This window comes from Castor canadensis, chromosome 6, assembly GCF_047511655.1.
Source record: "Castor canadensis chromosome 6, mCasCan1.hap1v2, whole genome shotgun sequence".
In the NCBI taxonomy this organism is placed as follows: domain Eukaryota; kingdom Metazoa; phylum Chordata; class Mammalia; order Rodentia; family Castoridae; genus Castor; species Castor canadensis.
This window is the reverse complement of record NC_133391.1, coordinates 49,818,632-49,831,843: the sequence shown is the minus strand read 5'-3', so window position 1 is coordinate 49,831,843 and position 13,212 is coordinate 49,818,632.

Here is a 13,212-nt window from a genome sequence, read left to right as displayed (position 1 = left end):
GAAGTATTTCTTTGAAAAACTAACTCAATTCTCACAGGGAAACAATGTACTAGACGCTACTGCTTCTAGCACAAATGGATTTCTTTCCAGAGATACATGTGTTTCATCAACTTAGCTGAATACACCTATTTGGAACAAAGAGAGCCTATGTGCACCTTGAAAAACACAAGTGGCCGCAAGAATTCCTTTCAGAAATTAACTGAATTGTCCCAGGGAAATAATGTGCTTCTGCTTCTAACACATATGGTTTTCTTTCAAGAGAGAAAGTGTTTCTTCAACTCAACTTAATAGGCCTATTTTTAGCAAACAGAGCCTCTCATCCACCTTGAAAAACCTAAAGCTTGAAGTATTCGATTCAAAAACTAACTGAGTTCTCACAGGGAAAAAACGTGCTATGTGTTCCTGCTTCTAACACAGATGGTTTTCTTTCAAGTGCTACATGTGTTTCTTCAGCAGAGGTGAATAGGCTTGTTTGGAAAAACATCAGCCTTTCTCCACTTAGAAAATTCTGATTTCCTGAATGTATTCCTTTCAAAAACTAACTCAGTTCTCACAGGGAGACAAGGTGCAAGATGCTGCTAATCTAACACACATGGGTTTCTACCCAGAGATATATGTGTTTCATGAGCTCAGCTGTATATAGCTGGAACAAAGAGAGCCTATCTCCACTTTGGAAAATGCATATAGCAGGAAGTATTCCTTTCAAAAGCTACATCAATTCTCACTGGAAAACAATGTGCTAGATGCTGCAGCTTCTAATATTGATAGATTTCTTTCGAGGCATGCATGGGTTTCTTCAACCTAAATGAATGTACCTATTGGGAGCAAACAGAGCCTAACTCCACCCTGAAAAACCTAAGTTGCAGGACGGATTCCTTTCTAAAACAAGCTCAATTCTCATAAGGAAACAATGTGCTATATGCTACACCTTCTAACATAGATAGTTTTCTTTGGAAAGATACATGTGTTTCTTCAACTCAGCTAAATTGGCCTATTTGGAACAGAGAGAGCTTATCTTCACCTTGAAACATCTAAGTTGCAGGAAGTATTCCTTTTAAAAACTAACTCAATTTTAATAGGAAACAATGTGCAAGAGGCTCCTGCTTCTAACACAGATGATTTTCTCTGGTGAGATAAACGTCTTTCTACAACTCAGCTGAATAGGCCTACTTGGAAAAAAGGAGCATTTCTCCATCTTGAAAATGCTTATTGCAAGGATATATTCTCGTCACAAACTAACTCAATAATCAGAAGGAAACAATGTGTTAGATGTTGCAACTATGCGCATAGATGGTTTTCTTTGGAGAGGTACATATGTTTCATCCACTCAACTGAATAGGCCTATTTGGAACAAAATGAGCCTTTCTCCACTGTGAAAATTATGATTAGCTTGGAGTACTAGTTTCAAAAGCTCACTCAATTCTCCAGGGAAACAATATCCTAGATCTTCCTGCTTCTAACACAGATAGATTTCCCTCAAGAGATACATGTGTTTCTTCATCCAATTTGAATACCCTGTTTGCAAGAAAATGACCCTTTCTACATCTTAAAAACTATGATTTGCAGGAAGTATTCATTTCAAAAGTAACTCAATGGTCACGTATAAACCATGTGCTGGATGGTGCAGCTGCTAGCCTGGATAGTTTTCTTTGGATTGGTACATGTGTTTCTTCAACTCAGCTGAATAGGGTTCTTGGAGTAAACAGAGCCTACTCACACCTTGAAACCCTGCTGTTGCAGGATGTATTCCTTCCAAAACTGACACAATCATCGGAGGAAGACAATGTGCTTGGTACTCCTGCTGTTAACATGTGTGGTTTTGTTTGCAAGATACACATGTTCCTTCAGCTTTGATGAAGAGTCCTCTTTGGAACCAAATGAACCTTTCCCCACTCTGAATATTGTGACTTGCAGGAATTATTCCTTCCAAAAGAGACCCACTGCTCACATGTAAATAATGAGCTAGATGCTTTGCTTCTAGCACAGATGGTGTTCTTTTGACAAATACATAGGTTTCTACAACTTAGCTGAATAGGCCTACTTACAACAAAATGAGCCATTATCTACATTGAAAAGTATGATTAGAAGGAAGGATTTCTGCAAGAACTAAGTCAATTCTCAAAGGGAAACTACGTGCTAGATGCTTCTGCTTCTCACAGGGATTGTGTTCTTTCGAAAAATGCATGTGTTTCTTCTACTTAGATGAATAGACCTATTTGGAACAAAATGAGCCTTTCACCACCTTGAAAAGTGTAATTTACACGAGGTATTCCTACTAAAACATACTCAATTCTCACAGAGAACAAAGTGCCAGATGCTCCTACTTCTAAATAGTTTTTTTCATTCGTGATATACATGTGTTTCACCCTAGCTGAATAGGCCAATTTGGCACAAACGAGCCACTCTCCACCTTTAAAACTTTGATTTGCAGAAAGTACTCCTTTGAAAACTAACTTTATTCTCACAGGGAAAGAATGTTCTAGGTGCTCCTGCTTCTAAGACAGTTGGTTTTCTTGTGAGAGATTCCTGTGTTCCTTCAACTTACTGAAATGGCCTATATAGAACAAAATGAACCTTTCTCCACTTTGAAAATTCTGCTTTGCAAGAAGTATTTCTTTCAAAACCTAACTATAGTCACACAGGTAAACAAAGTGGTAGATGCTAGTGCTTCTAACTCAAATGGCTTTCTTTCAAGAGATACATGTGTTTCCTCAACTGAGCTGAATAGGCCTATTTGCAATAAAGTCAGCCTATCTCCACCTTAAAGAACCAAAGGGGCAGAAAGTATTCCTTTCCAAACCTAACTCAGTTTTCCCAGGGAAACAGTGTGCTAGATGCTCCAGCTTCTAACATAGATTTTTTTTGGGGGGGGATATATATGTGTTTCTTCAACTCGGCTGAATAGGTCTATTTGGAAATAAATGAGCCTTTCTCAACCTTGAAAATTCTGATTTGCAGGAAGTATTCCTTTCAAAAATTAACTAAACTCTCAGAGTTAAACAATGAGATAGATTCTGCTGCTTTTTACACCCATGGGTTTCTTTGGAGAGACATGCGTGATTCATCAACTCAGGTGTATAGGCCTACTTGGAAGAAAGAGAGGCTATCTGTACCATGGAAAACCCACCTAGCATGAAGTATTCCTTTCAAAAACTAACTCAATTCTCAAAAGGAAACAATGGGCTTGATGGTGCAGCTTCTAACAAAGATGTTTTTCTTAGAAGAGGTATACTCAGCTGAATATACCTATTTGGAGCAAACAGAGTCTAACTCCACCTTCAAATACCTAAGTTGCAGAAAAGGATTCGATTCAAAAACTAAGTCAATTCTTACATGGAAACAATGTGCTAGAGTGTGCAGCATCTGACATAGATGTTTTTCTAAGGAGAGGTACATGTGTTTCTTCAACTCAGCTGAATTGCCTGTTTGGAACAAAATGAGCCTTTATCCACCTTGAAAATTATGATTGGCAGGAAGCATTCCTTTCAAAAGTAACGCAAATTTACATGGAAGCTATGTGCAAGATGCTTCAGCTCCTAAAACAGATGGCTTACTTTGGATACATACATGTATTTCTTCAACTCAGGTGAAGAAGCCTTTTGGGAGCAAACTGCGCCTATCTCCCCTTGAAACAGCTAAGTTTCCTTTCAAAATCTAACTCAATTCTCACAGGGAAGAAATGTGCTACATGCTGCTGCTTCTAACACAAATGGACTTCTTTTCAAAACTAAATGTGTTTCTTAAACTTAGCTGAATAGGCCAACTTGGAAAATATAAGCCTTTCTGCATGTTCAAAACTGTGATTTGCACTATGTACTGCTTTGGAAACTACCTCAGTTCTCACAGGGTAGTGCTAACACACATGGTTTTCTTTCAAGATATATATGTGTTTCACCAACTCACCTGTACATGCCTATTTCTAACAAAAAGAGCCTGTCAATACCCTTGGATAACCCACATAGCAGGAAGTATTCCTCTCAAATACTAGCTCAAAGCTCACAAGGAAACAATGTGCTTGAACCTGCATCTGCTAACACAGATGGTTTTCTTTGGAGAGATACATGGGTTGCTTGAACTCAGCTGCATATCCCTATTTGGAGCAAAGAGAGCCTATGTCCACCTTGAATCACCTAAGTGGCAGGAAGTCTTCCTTTCAAAAACGAACTCAATTCTCACAGGGAAACAATGTGCTAGATGCTCCTTCTTGTAACACACATGGTTTTCTGTCAAGAGATATATTTGTTTCTTCAACTTAGTTGAACAGGCCTATTTAGAAAAAATGAGCTTTTCTCCACCTTGAAACTTCTGATTTGTAGTGAATATTCATTCAAAAACTAACTCAATATTAACAGGGAAACAATGTGCAGGAGGCTCGAGCTTCTAACAAAGATGATTTTCTTTCGTGAGATACAAGTCTTTCTTCACCTTAGTTGAATTGGTCCATTTGGAACAAAATGAGCCTTTTTCCATCTTGAAAACTGTGATTAGCAGGAATTATTCCTTGCAAAACAAACTCAATTCTGACAGGGACATAATGTACTAGTTGCTACTGCTCATAACACAGTTGGGTTTCTTTCGAGAGGTATACTTGTTTTTTCAACTCTGCTGTATGGGCCTATTTGGAACAAAGAGAGCTTATTATTATCTTGGAAAAGGCTCATAGCAAGCAGTATTCATTTGAAACACGGTATCAATTCTCCCAGTAACCAGTACACTAGATGCTGTAGCTTCCAACATAGATTGTTTTCTTTGGAGAGATGTATGTGTTTCTTCAGCTTAACTGTATTGGCTTACAAAATGAGCCTTTCTCCACCTTGAAATTTCTGACTTGAGGGAAGTATTCGTTCAAAACCTAAATCAATTCTCACAGGAAAACAATGTGTTTGATGCTACTGCTTCTAACAGAGTTGTTCTTTTCAGAGATACATGTGTTTCTTCAAGTTAACTGGATAGTTCAATTTGGAACCAAATGAGACTTTTCCAACTTGAATATTCTGATTTGCAGATAGTAGTCCTTTCAAAAATTAACTCAATTGTCACCGAGAAATAATGTGCTAGATGCTTCAGCTTCTAATACAGATAGTTTCTTTCTGGATATACATGTGTTTTTTCAGCTTAGCCTAATATGCCTGTTTGGAACAAAGTGAGCCTTCTTGACCTTGAAAACGATTTTAAGGAGGAAGTATTCCTTTCAAATAATCACTCAGTTCTTACAGGGAAACAATGTGCTAGATGCTGCAGCTTCTTAAGTGGATGATTTTCTTTGAATAGATGCATGTGTTCTTCAACTCAGCCAAATAGGCCAATTTGGAGCAAACAGAGCCCATACACACCTTGAATCACAAAAGTTGCCGGAAGTATTCCTTTGAAAAATGAACTCAGTTCTCACAGGGAAGCAAAGTGCTTGATGCTCCTGCTTCCAACACAGGTGGTTTCCTTTCAAGATATACATGTGTTTCTTCAACTAACCTGAGTTAGGCCCACTTGGAAAAAAATAAACTTTTCTCTACCAGGAAAACTATGTGAAGCAGGAAGAATTCCTTTCAAAAAACTAACTCAATTCTTACAGAGAAACAATGTTTCAGATGCTGCCACTTCTAACATAGATGGTTTTCTTTGGAGAGGTGAACATGCGCTTTAACTCAGAAGAATAGGCGTATTTGGAGATAACACAGCCTATCTCCATCTTTACACACCGAAGTTGGAGGAAGTATTTCTTTGAAAAACTAACTCAATTCTCACAGGGAAACAATGTACTAGACGCTACTGCTTCTAGCACAAATGGATTTCTTTCCAGAGATACATGTGTTTCATCAACTTAGCTGAATACACCTATTTGGAACAAAGAGAGCCTATGTGCACCTTGAAAAACACAAGTGGCCGCAAGAATTCCTTTCAGAAATTAACTGAATTGTCCCAGGGAAATAATGTGCTTCTGCTTCTAACACATATGGTTTTCTTTCAAGAGAGAAAGTGTTTCTTCAACTCAACTTAATAGGCCTATTTTTAGCAAACAGAGCCTCTCATCCACCTTGAAAAACCTAAAGCTTGAAGTATTCGATTCAAAAACTAACTGAGTTCTCACAGGGAAAAAACGTGCTATGTGTTCCTGCTTCTAACACAGATGGTTTTCTTTCAAGTGCTACATGTGTTTCTTCAGCAGAGGTGAATAGGCTTGTTTGGAAAAACATCAGCCTTTCTCCACTTAGAAAATTCTGATTTCCTGAATGTATTCCTTTCAATAACTAACTCAGTTCTCACAGGGAGACAAGGTGCAAGATGCTGCTAATCTAACACACATGGGTTTCTACCCAGAGATATATGTGTTTCATGAGCTCAGCTGTATATAGCTGGAACAAAGAGAGCCTATCTCCACTTTGGAAAATGCATATAGCAGGAAGTATTCCTTTCAAAAGCTACATCAATTCTCACTGGAAAACAATGTGCTTGATGCTGCAGCTTCTAATATTGATAGATTTCTTTCGAGGCATGCATGGGTTTCTTCAACCTAAATGAATGTACCTATTGGGAGCAAACAGAGCCTAACTCCACCCTGAAAAACCTAAGTTGCAGGACGGATTCCTTTCTAAAACAAGCTCAATTCTCATAAGGAAACAATGTGCTATATGCTACACCTTCTAACATAGATAGTTTTCTTTGGAAAGATACATGTGTTTCTTCAACTCAGCTAAATTGGCCTATTTGGAACAGAGAGAGCTTATCTTCACCTTGAAACATCTAAGTTGCAGGAAGTATTCCTTTTAAAAACTAACTCAATTTTAATAGGAAACAATGTGCAAGAGGCTCCTGCTTCTAACACAGATGATTTTCTCTGGTGAGATAAACGTCTTTCTACAACTCAGCTGAATAGGCCTACTTGGAAAAAAGGAGCATTTCTCCATCTTGAAAATGCTTATTGCAAGGATATATTCTCGTCACAAACTAACTCAATAATCAGAAGGAAACAATGTGTTAGATGTTGCAACTATGCGCATAGATGGTTTTCTTTGGAGAGGTACATATGTTTCATCCACTCAACTGAATAGGCCTATTTGGAACAAAATGAGCCTTTTTCCACTGTGAAAATTATGATTAGCTTGGAGTACTAGTTTCAAAAGCTCACTCAATTCTCCAGGGAAACAATATCCTAGATCTTCCTGCTTCTAACACAGATAGATTTCCCTCAAGAGATACATGTGTTTCTTCATCCAATTTGAATACCCTGTTTGCAAGAAAATGACCCTTTCTACATCTTAAAAACTATGATTTGCAGGAAGTGTTCATTTCAAAAGTAACTCAATGGTCACGTATAAACCATGTGCTGGATGGTGCAGCTGCTAGCCTGGATAGTTTTCTTTGGATTGGTACATGTGTTTCTTCAACTCAGCTGAATAGGGTTCTTGGAGTAAACAGAGCCTACTCACACCTTGAAACCCTGCTGTTGCAGGATGTATTCCTTCCAACACTGACACAATCATCGGAGGAAGACAATGTGCTTGGTACTCCTGCTGTTAACATGTGTGGTTTTGTTTGCAAGATACACATGTTCCTTCAGCTTTGATGAAGAGTCCTCTTTGGAACCAAATGAACGTTTCCCCACTCTGAATATTGTGACTTGCAGGAGTTATTCCTTCCAAAAGAGACCCACTGCTCACATGTAAATAATGAGCTAGATGCTTTGCTTCTAGCACAGATGGTGTTCTTTTGACAAATACATAGGTTTCTACAACTTAGCTGAATAGGCCTACTTACAACAAAATGAGCCATTATCTACATTGAAAAGTATGATTAGAAGGAAGGATTTCTGCAAGAACTAAGTCAATTCTCAAAGGGAAACTACGTGCTAGATGCTTCTGCTTCTCACAGGGATTGTGTTCTTTCGAAAAATGCATGTGTTTCTTCTACTTAGATGAATAGACCTATTTGGAACAAAATGAGCCTTTCACCACCTTGAAAAGTGTAATTTACACGAGGTATTCCTACTAAAACATACTCAATTCTCACAGAGAACAAAGTGCCAGATGCTCCTACTTCTAAATAGTTTTTTTCATTCGTGATATACATGTGTTTCACCCTAGTTGAATAGGCCAATTTGGCACAAACGAGCCACTCTCCACCTTTAAAACTTTGATTTGCAGAAAGTACTCCTTTGAAAACTAACTTTATTCTCACAGGGAAAGAATGTTCTAGGTGCTCCTGCTTCTAAGACAGTTGGTTTTCTTGTGAGAGATTCCTGTGTTCCTTCAACTTACTGAAATGGCCTATATAGAACAAAATGAACCTTTCTCCACTTTGAAAATTCTGTTTTGCAAGAAGTATTTCTTTCAAAACCTAACTATAGTCACACAGGTAAACAAAGTGGTAGATGCTAGTGCTTCTAACTCAAATGGCTTTCTTTCAAGAGATACATGTGTTTCATCAACTGAGCTGAATAGGCCTATTTGCAATAAAGTCAGCCTATCTCCACCTTAAAGAACCAAAGGGGCAGAAAGTATTCCTTTCCAAACCTAACTCAGTTTTCCCAGGGAAACAGTGTGCTAGATGCTCCAGCTTCTAACATAGATTTTTTTGGGGGGGGATATATATGTGTTTCTTCAACTCGGCTGAATAGGTCTATTTGGAAATAAATGAGCCTTTCTCAACCTTGAAAATTCTGATTTGCAGGAAGTATTCCTTTGAAAAATTAGCTAAACTCTCAGAGTTAAACAATGAGATAGATTCTGCTGCTTTTTACACCCATGGGTTTCTTTGGAGAGACATGCGTGATTCATCAACTCAGGTGTATAGGCCTACTTGGAAGAAAGAGAGGCTATCTGTACCATGGAAAACCCACCTAGCATGAAGTATTCCTTTCAAAAACTAACTCAATTCTCAAAAGGAAACAATGGGCTTGATGGTGCAGCTTCTAACAAAGATGTTTTTCTTAGAAGAGGTATACTCAGCTGAATATACCTATTTGGAGCAAACAGAGTCTAACTCCACCTTCAAATACCTAAGTTGCAGAAAAGGATTCGATTCAAAAACTAAGTCAATTCTTACATGGAAACAATGTGCTAGAGTGTGCAGCATCTGACGTAGATGTTTTTCTAAGGAGAGGTACATGTGTTTCTTCAACTCAGCTGAATTGCCTGTTTGGAACAAAATGAGCCTTTATCCACCTTGAAAATTATGATTGGCAGGAAGCATTCCTTTCAAAAGTAACGCAAATTTACATGGAAGCTATGTGCAAGATGCTTCAGCTCCTAAAACAGATGGCTTACTTTGGATACATACATGTATTTCTTCAACTCAGGTGAAGAAGCCTTTTGGGAGCAAACTGCGCCTATCTCCCCTTGAAACAGCTAAGTTTCCTTTCAAAATCTAACTCAATTCTCACAGGGAAGAAATGTGCTACATGCTGCTGCTTCTAACACAAATGGACTTCTTTTCAAAACTAAATGTGTTTCTTAAACTTAGCTGAATAGGCCAACTTGGAAAATATAAGCCTTTCTGCATGTTCAAAACTGTGATTTGCACTATGTACTGCTTTGGAAACTACCTCAGTTCTCACAGGGTAGTGCTAACACACATGGTTTTCTTTCAAGATATATATGTGTTTCACCAACTCACCTGTACACGCCTATTTCTAACAAAAAGAGCCTGTCAATACCCTTGGATAACCCACATAGCAGGAAGTATTCCTCTCAAATACTAGCTCAAATCTCACAAGGAAACAATGTGCTTGAACCTGCATCTGCTAACACAGATGGTTTTCTTTGGAGAGATACATGGGTTGCTTGAACTCAGCTGCATATCCCTATTTGGAGCAAAGAGAGCCTATGTCCACCTTGAATCACCTAAGTGGCAGGAAGTCTTCCTTTCAAAAACGAACTCAATTCTCACAGGGAAACAATGTGCTAGATGCTCCTTCTTTTAACACACATGGTTTTCTGTCAAGAGATATATTTGTTTCTTCAACTTAGTTGAACAGGCCTATTTAGAAAAAATGAGCTTTTCTCCACCTTGAAACTTCTGATTTGTAGTGAATATTCATTCAAAAACTAACTCAATATTAACAGGGAAACAATGTGCAGGAGGCTCGAGCTTCTAACAAAGATGATTTTCTTTCGTGAGATACAAGTCTTTCTTCACCTTAGTTGAATTGGTCCATTTGGAACAAAATGAGCCTTTTTCCATCTTGAAAACTGTGATTAGCAGGAATTATTCCTTGCAAAACAAACTCAATTCTGACAGGGACATAATGTACTAGCTGCTACTGCTCATAACACAGATGGGTTTCTTTCGAGAGGTATACTTGTTTTTTCAACTCTGCTGTATGGGCCTATTTGGAACAAAGAGAGCTTATTATTATCTTGGAAAAGGCTCATAGCAAGCAGTATTCATTTGAAACACGGTATCAATTCTCCCAGTAACCAGTACACTAGATGCTGTAGCTTCCAACATAGATTGTTTTCTTTGGAGAGATGTATGTGTTTCTTCAGCTTAACCGTATTGGCTTACAAAATGAGCCTTTCTCCACCTTGAAATTTCTGACTTGAGGGAAGTATTCGTTCAAAACCTAAATCAATTCTCACAGGAAAACAATGTGTTTGATGCTACTGCTTCTAACAGAGTTGTTCTTTTCAGAGATACATGTGTTTCTTCAAGTTAACTGGATAGTTCAATTTGGAACCAAATGAGACTTTTCCAACTTGAATATTCTGATTTGCAGATAGTATTCCTTTCAAAAATTAACTCAATTGTCACCGAGAAATAATGTGCTAGATGCTTCAGCTTCTAATACAGATAGTTTCTTTCTGGATATACATGTGTTTTTTCAGCTTAGCCTAATATGCCTGTTTGGAACAAAGTGAGCCTTCTTGACCTTGAAAACGATTTTAAGGAGGAAGTATTCCTTTCAAATAATCACTCAGTTCTTACAGGGAAACAATGTGCTAGATGCTGCAGCTTCTTAAGTGGATGATTTTCTTTGAACAGATGCATGTGTTCTTCAACTCAGCCAAATAGGCCAATTTGGAGCAAACAGAGCCCATACACACCTTGAATCACAAAAGTTGCCGGAAGTATTCCTTTGAAAAATGAACTCAGTTCTCACAGGGAAGCAAAGTGCTTGATGCTCCTGCTTCCAACACAGGTGGTTTCCTTTCAAGATATACATGTGTTTCTTCAACTAACCTGAGTTAGGCCCACTTGGAAAAAAATAAACCTTTCTCTACCAGGAAAACTATGTGAAGCAGGAAGAATTCCTTTCAAAAACTAACTCAATTCTTACAGAGAAACAATGTTTCAGATGCTGCCACTTCTAACATAGATGGTTTTCTTTGGAGAGGTGAACATGCGCTTTAACTCAGAAGAATAGGCGTATTTGGAGATAACACAGCCTATCTCCATCTTTACGCACCGAAGTTGGAGGAAGTATTTCTTTGAAAAACTAACTCAATTCTCACAGGGAAACAATGTACTAGACGCTACTGCTTCTAGCACAAATGGATTTCTTTCCAGAGATACATGTGTTTCATCAACTTAGCTGAATACACCTATTTGGAACAAAGAGAGCCTATGTGCACCTTGAAAAACACAAGTGGCCGCAAGAATTCCTTTCAGAAATTAACTGAATTGTCCCAGGGAAATAATGTGCTTCTGCTTCTAACACATATGGTTTTCTTTCAAGAGAGAAAGTGTTTCTTCAACTCAACTTAATAGGCCTATTTTTAGCAAACAGAGCCTCTCATCCACCTTGAAAAACCTAAAGCTTGAAGTATTCGATTCAAAAACTAACTGAGTTCTCACAGGGAAAAAACGTGCTATGTGTTCCTGCTTCTAACACAGATGGTTTTCTTTCAAGTGCTACATGTGTTTCTTCAGCAGAGGTGAATAGGCTTGTTTGGAAAAACATCAGCCTTTCTCCACTTAGAAAATTCTGATTTCCTGAATGTATTCCTTTCAAAAACTAACTCAGTTCTCACAGGGAGACAAGGTGCAAGATGCTGCTAATCTAACACACATGGGTTTCTACCCAGAGATATATGTGTTTCATGAGCTCAGCTGTATATAGCTGGAACAAAGAGAGCCTATCTCCACTTTGGAAAATGCATATAGCAGGAAGTATTCCTTTCAAAAGCTACATCAATTCTCACTGGAAAACAATGTGCTTGATGCTGCAGCTTCTAATATTGATAGATTTCTTTCGAGGCATGCATGGGTTTCTTCAACCTAAATGAATGTACCTATTGGGAGCAAACAGAGCCTAACTCCACCCTGAAAAACCTAAGTTGCAGGACGGATTCCTTTCTAAAACAAGCTCAATTCTCATAAGGAAACAATGTGCTATATGCTACACCTTCTAACATAGATAGTTTTCTTTGGAAAGATACATGTGTTTCTTCAACTCAGCTAAATTGGCCTATTTGGAACAGAGAGAGCTTATCTTCACCTTGAAACATCTAAGTTGCAGGAAGTATTCCTTTTAAAAACTAACTCAATTTTAATAGGAAACAATGTGCAAGAGGCTCCTGCTTCTAACACAGATGATTTTCTCTGGTGAGATAAACGTCTTTCTACAACTCAGCTGAATAGGCCTACTTGGAAAAAAGGAGCATTTCTCCATCTTGAAAATGCTTATTGCAAGGATATATTCTCGTCACAAACTAACTCAATAATCAGAAGGAAACAATGTGTTAGATGTTGCAACTATGCGCATAGATGGTTTTCTTTGGAGAGGTACATATGTTTCATCCACTCAACTGAATAGGCCTATTTGGAACAAAATGAGCCTTTTTCCACTGTGAAAATTATGATTAGCTTGGAGTACTAGTTTCAAAAGCTCACTCAATTCTCCAGGGAAACAATATCCTAGATCTTCCTGCTTCTAACACAGATAGATTTCCCTCAAGAGATACATGTGTTTCTTCATCCAATTTGAATACCCTGTTTGCAAGAAAATGACCCTTTCTACATCTTAAAAACTATGATTTGCAGGAAGTATTCATTTCAAAAGTAACTCAATGGTCACGTATAAACCATGTGCTGGATGGTGCAGCTGCTAGCCTGGATAGTTTTCTTTGGATTGGTACATGTGTTTCTTCAACTCAGCTGAATAGGGTTCTTGGAGTAAACAGAGCCTACTCACACCTTGAAACCCTGCTGTTGCAGGATGTATTCCTTCCAAAACTGACACAATCATCGGAGGAAGACAATGTGCTTGGTACTCCT